Source organism: Triticum dicoccoides, chromosome 4A (assembly GCF_002162155.2).
Source record: "Triticum dicoccoides isolate Atlit2015 ecotype Zavitan chromosome 4A, WEW_v2.0, whole genome shotgun sequence".
NCBI lineage: Eukaryota > Viridiplantae > Streptophyta > Magnoliopsida > Poales > Poaceae > Triticum > Triticum dicoccoides.
Window position 1 is genome coordinate 676,802,982 of NC_041386.1, and position 5,888 is coordinate 676,808,869.

The following is a 5,888-nucleotide window of genomic DNA, read 5'->3' on the forward strand; positions in this document are numbered from 1 at the left end:
GCTAAGATATTTTCTTATTAGTTCTTTATAGAATTAACCCACTGATGTAATAAAATGGTAGGTGCAGTTCTGTCTTACAACAATCTCTCTAAGGTTAGTAGTAAACCAAATTTCTCCGTAAAGTAGCACATAGTCCGTGAGAAAAGAAGTAATTCTATTTCATATAACTAACTGAACAAATATACAGTACAGTTCCGTAAAGTAGCACACATTACATAATGTAATTCATAGCAGTACATGGACCTTCGACGACGCCGTTCAAGGAAATCTGCATGTCACCCACACAACGCCGATTGTTAGGCCGGCCAAATCAGGTCTCCTCTTCCCAGTCGCGCGCGATTAATTAGTTATCTCAGAAAGGGGCGGACTGAGCAACACTGAGGCTGGAGAAAAAGGTGGATGCAAGACATGGCCGTGGGCTAAGTGCCTTTAGGCTGGAACGTTTCCGAGGAGCCGTCAGCGCCGGCTGTTTGGTGGCGGTTCTTGCAACCCTTACCAGGAAAACTGGTAGCAACAAAAAAAAATTGACCCGAACACCTGATTTCAATTCTCAAATTAGACACTTAGGTTTAAACTTGCCCAGGCTTCACAAAATTCCTGGCTCCGCCCCTCGGCCTAGCTACCTGGTGTTGTAGTGCATGTGGGCGGTGTTATTTGGGCCACTTGTTGGATTGGACCAAAGCCTTCTGTCAGCGAAACTAGTCGAGCGACCAAAATGATATCAATGACATAGGCACAAACGATGCATTCTATATACTAAAAAAAAGGCACAACTAATAGATTAGCCAGGCAGCAACATGGCCGGTAGGAAGACAATGGGTCAGAGGCTAAAATGTGAAGAAACAGCGCGTGGGATTAAGACCGCATGGCGCACACGCGCATGAATCCCGCGGGCGCTGGTAGCGCAGCAGCGCGGCGACGTTTCTGGGTTGTCGGTAGACAGGGAAAGGGTAAATCATCATTGTGTGGGTAGAATTCCTGATCAGTTAATTTAGGCAAAATATTAAAAAGCTGAGTAATTACTATTAAAAGTTCAATATAAATATGTTTTCATATTCCTATAGAAAGTAGTGGTTCGGCTCAGCATCATATTGAAATGAGAAAAATATGTTTTTGGTCCCTCAAGTTTACAAAAAGTCGACATCTAGTCCTATTTCTTTTTTTTTGGTCGATATTTAGTGCCTCATGTCCCAAAACCCGTCCAAAACCAGAAATGTGCGGAAAACCGCTGACGTGCCTTCCTCCTCCCCCCGAAGCACCTTCAGCGTGCTCTTTCTCACAATCCAGCAGCGTAATCAACTTCTCACTCGTTGCCATCTAGCCGTCGTGACGCCCACAACCACCCCGTGGTGCTCCGGCCGCCAGAGCCCGCGCAGCTTCCGCACCGTCGGCCCATGCAGCTGCTCGCACATGCCATCACTCAGGACTTCAGGAGGTGCTCGTAAACTAGCAGACTTGCCACATCGTCCTCGCTCGTCACACTTGCCCGTCTTCAGGAGGTGCTGGATGGAGCACGGCATGCCCACCTCGACGTCAAACTTGTGGCATGGTCCAGGGTGGCTGGTGGAGCTCGCCCAAGGCGCGACGGACGCGTCCCTGGCGCACTGCGGGTGGGGCTCGACCGTGAAGAGCTTCGTGTTCGGGCACCCGCTGTGATGCTCCCGTTCGTCACGACGAGTCCCTCGGCGTGCGCGTCATGGCGGAGAGGGGGGGCCAACGTGGAGGTGGCTGTTAGACCGTATATATATACACGTAGCCTCTGTGTAAATATTGTAACATTGTATTGTACCTCTTGGTACCTCTATATAATGAGAGAACCACACCCCTTTTAGGGTGTCGAGCCAGTTTCTCAAATCCTATGTTTTACATGGTATCAGTTTAGATTACGATGTCTTCCGCTGCACCACCCGCCGCCGCCGCCACGCCGATCTCGACTGCCGCCGCGCCGGCCCTCGCCCCGATGTCACCCTTCCTGGCCTCTCGGCCCCTCGCGGCGACGTATGGGGCCTTGCCGCCGCCGCCCGCTTCCCCGCATGCATCGGGCGCTCCAGACGATCTGATCGCCACGCCCGAGCCCGCGGCGCTGCGGGCCTATGGCGGCCCTCCTCCGCCGAACCCGAACCCTGGCGTTGGTCCTCCGTCGTACGGCGCTCCGGCGCCCTCCTATGGTGCGCCCCCGCCGCCGTCGTCCTTGTGGCCGGTGCCGGCTTATGCTGTGCCGCCGCCGTCGCAACCCTACACGGCGGCGCCGCCGCAGCACCACCACTACCCGGCGTCGCCACCGCAGGCCTCGCCGTATGGCGCCCCTGCAGCGCCCGGCCACGACGCTTTGGCTGCCGTTCCTCCCGGCTCCTACTCCTCACCTGGCGCCTACGGTTCCTACTCGGCGATGATTCCTCATCCAGAGGCGGCTCCGTCCATGGATCCCTATGCACCACTGCATGCGTACACTGCTTAAGCCGCGGCGCTTTCACCGTTTTATTTCTTGCACCTGCTGCCGGTGAAGCTCGCCCCGGACAAATACCTATCGTGGCGTGCTCAGGTCTTGCCTCTACTCCGCAGCCGCTACTTGGAGGGCTATGTCGACGGATCCATCCCGTGCCCTCCCCCACAACATCCGGCGTATCACACGTGGGTGGCGCAGGATCAGGCCATCCTCTCCGCCATCCAGTCTTCGCTCACGCCGAGCGTTTCGTCGATGGTCATCTTCGCCGCTACATGCAGGGAGGCGTGGGCGGCACTCCACACTAGTTTCGCCTCCCAATCTCAGGCGCGTGCGCATCCTATACGCACCGAGCTGGGCGAGACCAAGCTTGGAGATCTCAGCATCACGGAGTACTTCAACAAGATGACGAGCCTAGCCGACACTTTGGCCTCTGTTGGTCAGCCGCTTCAGGACGAGGACTTCACCACCTTTCTGCTTAACGGGCACGATGAAGACTATGACAATCTCATTGAGAACGTCCATGGTCGTGAGGATCCGCTCCCGCGTCGTGAGCTCTATGCGCGTCTCCTTGGCCATGAGCAGCGCATCAAGGCGCGTCGTGTTTCCCCCAGCTTCGTCTCCGCCAACGCTGCTACTCGCGGCAAACCTCGGAAGTTGGCTCCATCAGGTGGCAAACCGGCGCCTTCCTCGCAGCAGGCCTCGCGGGGCAACGCGCCGACTTTCACTGGCGGGAGTCGCCCAGTTGCTTGTTGTTCTAGTTGCGGTGCTCCTCAGGCCTGTCAGCTTTGTAGGATAGACCGTCATCTCGCCGCACGCTGTCACGGATGCTACAAGCAAGACTTCCTTGGCCTTGGCAACAATGGCAAAGGGAATGATAAGCAGGCCGCAGCTGCTGTGACGGGTCATGAGCACGAACGCACTCCGTCCTACTCTATTGATCCTACATGGTACATGGACACGGGAGCTACGAACCACCTCACCAACGACATGGGCAAGCTCTCCACTCAGGAGCCATATCGCGGCCATGATCAGGTGCACACCGCCAATGGAGCGGGTATGCGCATCTCCCATGTTGGTCAGGCATCACTTCTTGCACACAATTCACGAAAACTGCATCTTTCTAATGTTCTTCGTATTCCTACCGCTTCGCGTAGTTTGTTGTCTGTTCCACAACTTAATCGTGATAATAATGTCCTTGCTGAGTTTCACCCTTTTCGTTTCTTTATCAAGGATCGGGACACGAGGGTCGTTCTGCTTAGCGGTCGTCTTCGCCGTGGCTTGTATGCACTTGATGTGCCGACCGCACCTCCTATGCAGTTTTCTCCTCAGGCGTTCAGCGGTGTTCATGTGTCATCTACACATTGGCATGCGCGTCTGGGTCATCCTGCTGCTCCTATAGTTCAGTTCAACTCGGTTCGGCGCGGCGAGGCGAGCGGAGGAGGAGGAGTGCGCGAGGGCTTCTTTTCTTTTTAAGCTCCAATAGCATGAGGGAGAGAATCCCTTATAAACTACTCCAACTCTCCTTCTACTAGCGATATAGGACTAAACTTCCCACCACCTTGTCATGCCACCTACATGGGCCCTTAGAGATTAAATCTGAAATTGTCATATGGGCTCTAGGCCCATCTCATATTTCAACACATGAAGGACTAGACGTCGACTTCTTGTAAACTTGAGGGACCAAAAACATACTTTTCTCTATAGAAATATAGTGTGAATAGATTACTTTAAAGTTATATCATACTTTTGTTTTGATACTTTATTTAACTTCGCCCCACGTTAACTTTTCTATGTCCTCCGCCCCTGATAAGTACCACATGCTCCCTCAGAGATGCAATAAATCATATGTAGCCGTTATTGTAGAACATTATTATAGTGCCAAAATGATAAAAGAAAGTGTAAAGAGCCTACATGTGGACCTAGCCAAACCATGTTATAAAAGGTAGATGCGGTAGCATAGAACAAACATGAGAGTACCACCTATAGTTGCTGGCTTGCTGCAAAGTTGACGAGATGAACGAATAGAGATAAAGCAGGTCAATTACCATGTTACTGATCTGGCCTTTGGATGGGAGCCAAACAGCATCCCGTGGGACTGAGAGACGCGGGGAATTTGTTGTGTGCTTCCTAGTGCAGTCCTTCTTCTCCTTAGCCATTGTTGTTCTATGCTAGGCTAAGTGTAGCCTTTGTTTAGATGTTCAATTTTGTACACTGAAGGGTACTGCTGACTGAGAAGCGTGCGTCCAAGCCTGGGGTCTCCCCAAACTATAGTACCCTCTCACAGTGGCAGACCTACACAATCAAAACTAAGCGGGCCGATACAAAGGAAGGCCTACTATTTTTCTCCCTTGGCCTAGTTTACTCTCAATAATGCACTGTGTGTTATGGGTTGGTCAGGTCGTGGCCCATTTTCCTGACATGTAGCTCCGCCAGTGCTCCCTTTGTTTTTATTTACTTCGCTTATTGCTGCTATTATTTATTTGCATATTAGCTTTGACCTAAATCAAACTTTATAAAGTTTGACCAAGTCTATCAAAAAGAATCTAAACTTTCACAATAAAAATGTATGATATGAAAATATGTTAAATAATGATTCTAGTGGTATTGATTTGGTATTGTGAAAGTTAATTTGTTTTTTGTATAAACTTGATCAATGTTCAAAAAGTTTGAGCCAAGAAAAAGCTAATATGCTAAGTATATAGACAAAGAGAGTACTCCTAAAAGTTAGTGCCGCCGCATACTATGAAGGATCCCTACTATAGAGTTGGTGTTTTCCCTAAAAAAACTAAGGAGTTGGTGTTTAACTCATGGAAAACCCTTCTAGAATCGGTAGTTTGCAGGTTTAACCATCACTTATGATAGAGTTCTTTCAGTGATGTATTTATTTCACGTCAACTCTTACCAAACTCCATCCTCATTTGTTACGAAAGTACGTTCCATGATGAACCTAATGTACTGAATTGATATTGTAGTTATTGATGATTTTTCTATAAACTTTATCAAAATTCATAAAAGTTTGACCGAGGACTAATATGCACTATATTTTGACATGGAGGGAGTACTAACTAGGCGAGTCTGGAAAAATAAAAACAAACGATCAAAATAGTTGCCCTACATTCTCTCTCCAGATTCTTGCCACGAAACAAAGCATAACAGGAGTAACCACATTTCATCATCATCACGCACAACCTCTTCTGTGTTGATACTTAATAAAGCTAAGCAGTCCTACACAAAAAACTGGAAGATATAGCATCACAGAGCAGCAGAATAATGGCATAGGTTGCCTAGCTCTAGCTTGGAAGAAATAACGAGTACAAGCTAGGACAAAGCTCGCCCAAACATTAGCTCCAAACCCTGGAGGCGCAACGCACTGCTGTCGACCATTAGGCGGTGAACAAGCCGAAGCATCAAAATACCGAGGCGTCTCCGTTCCTCGAATGAC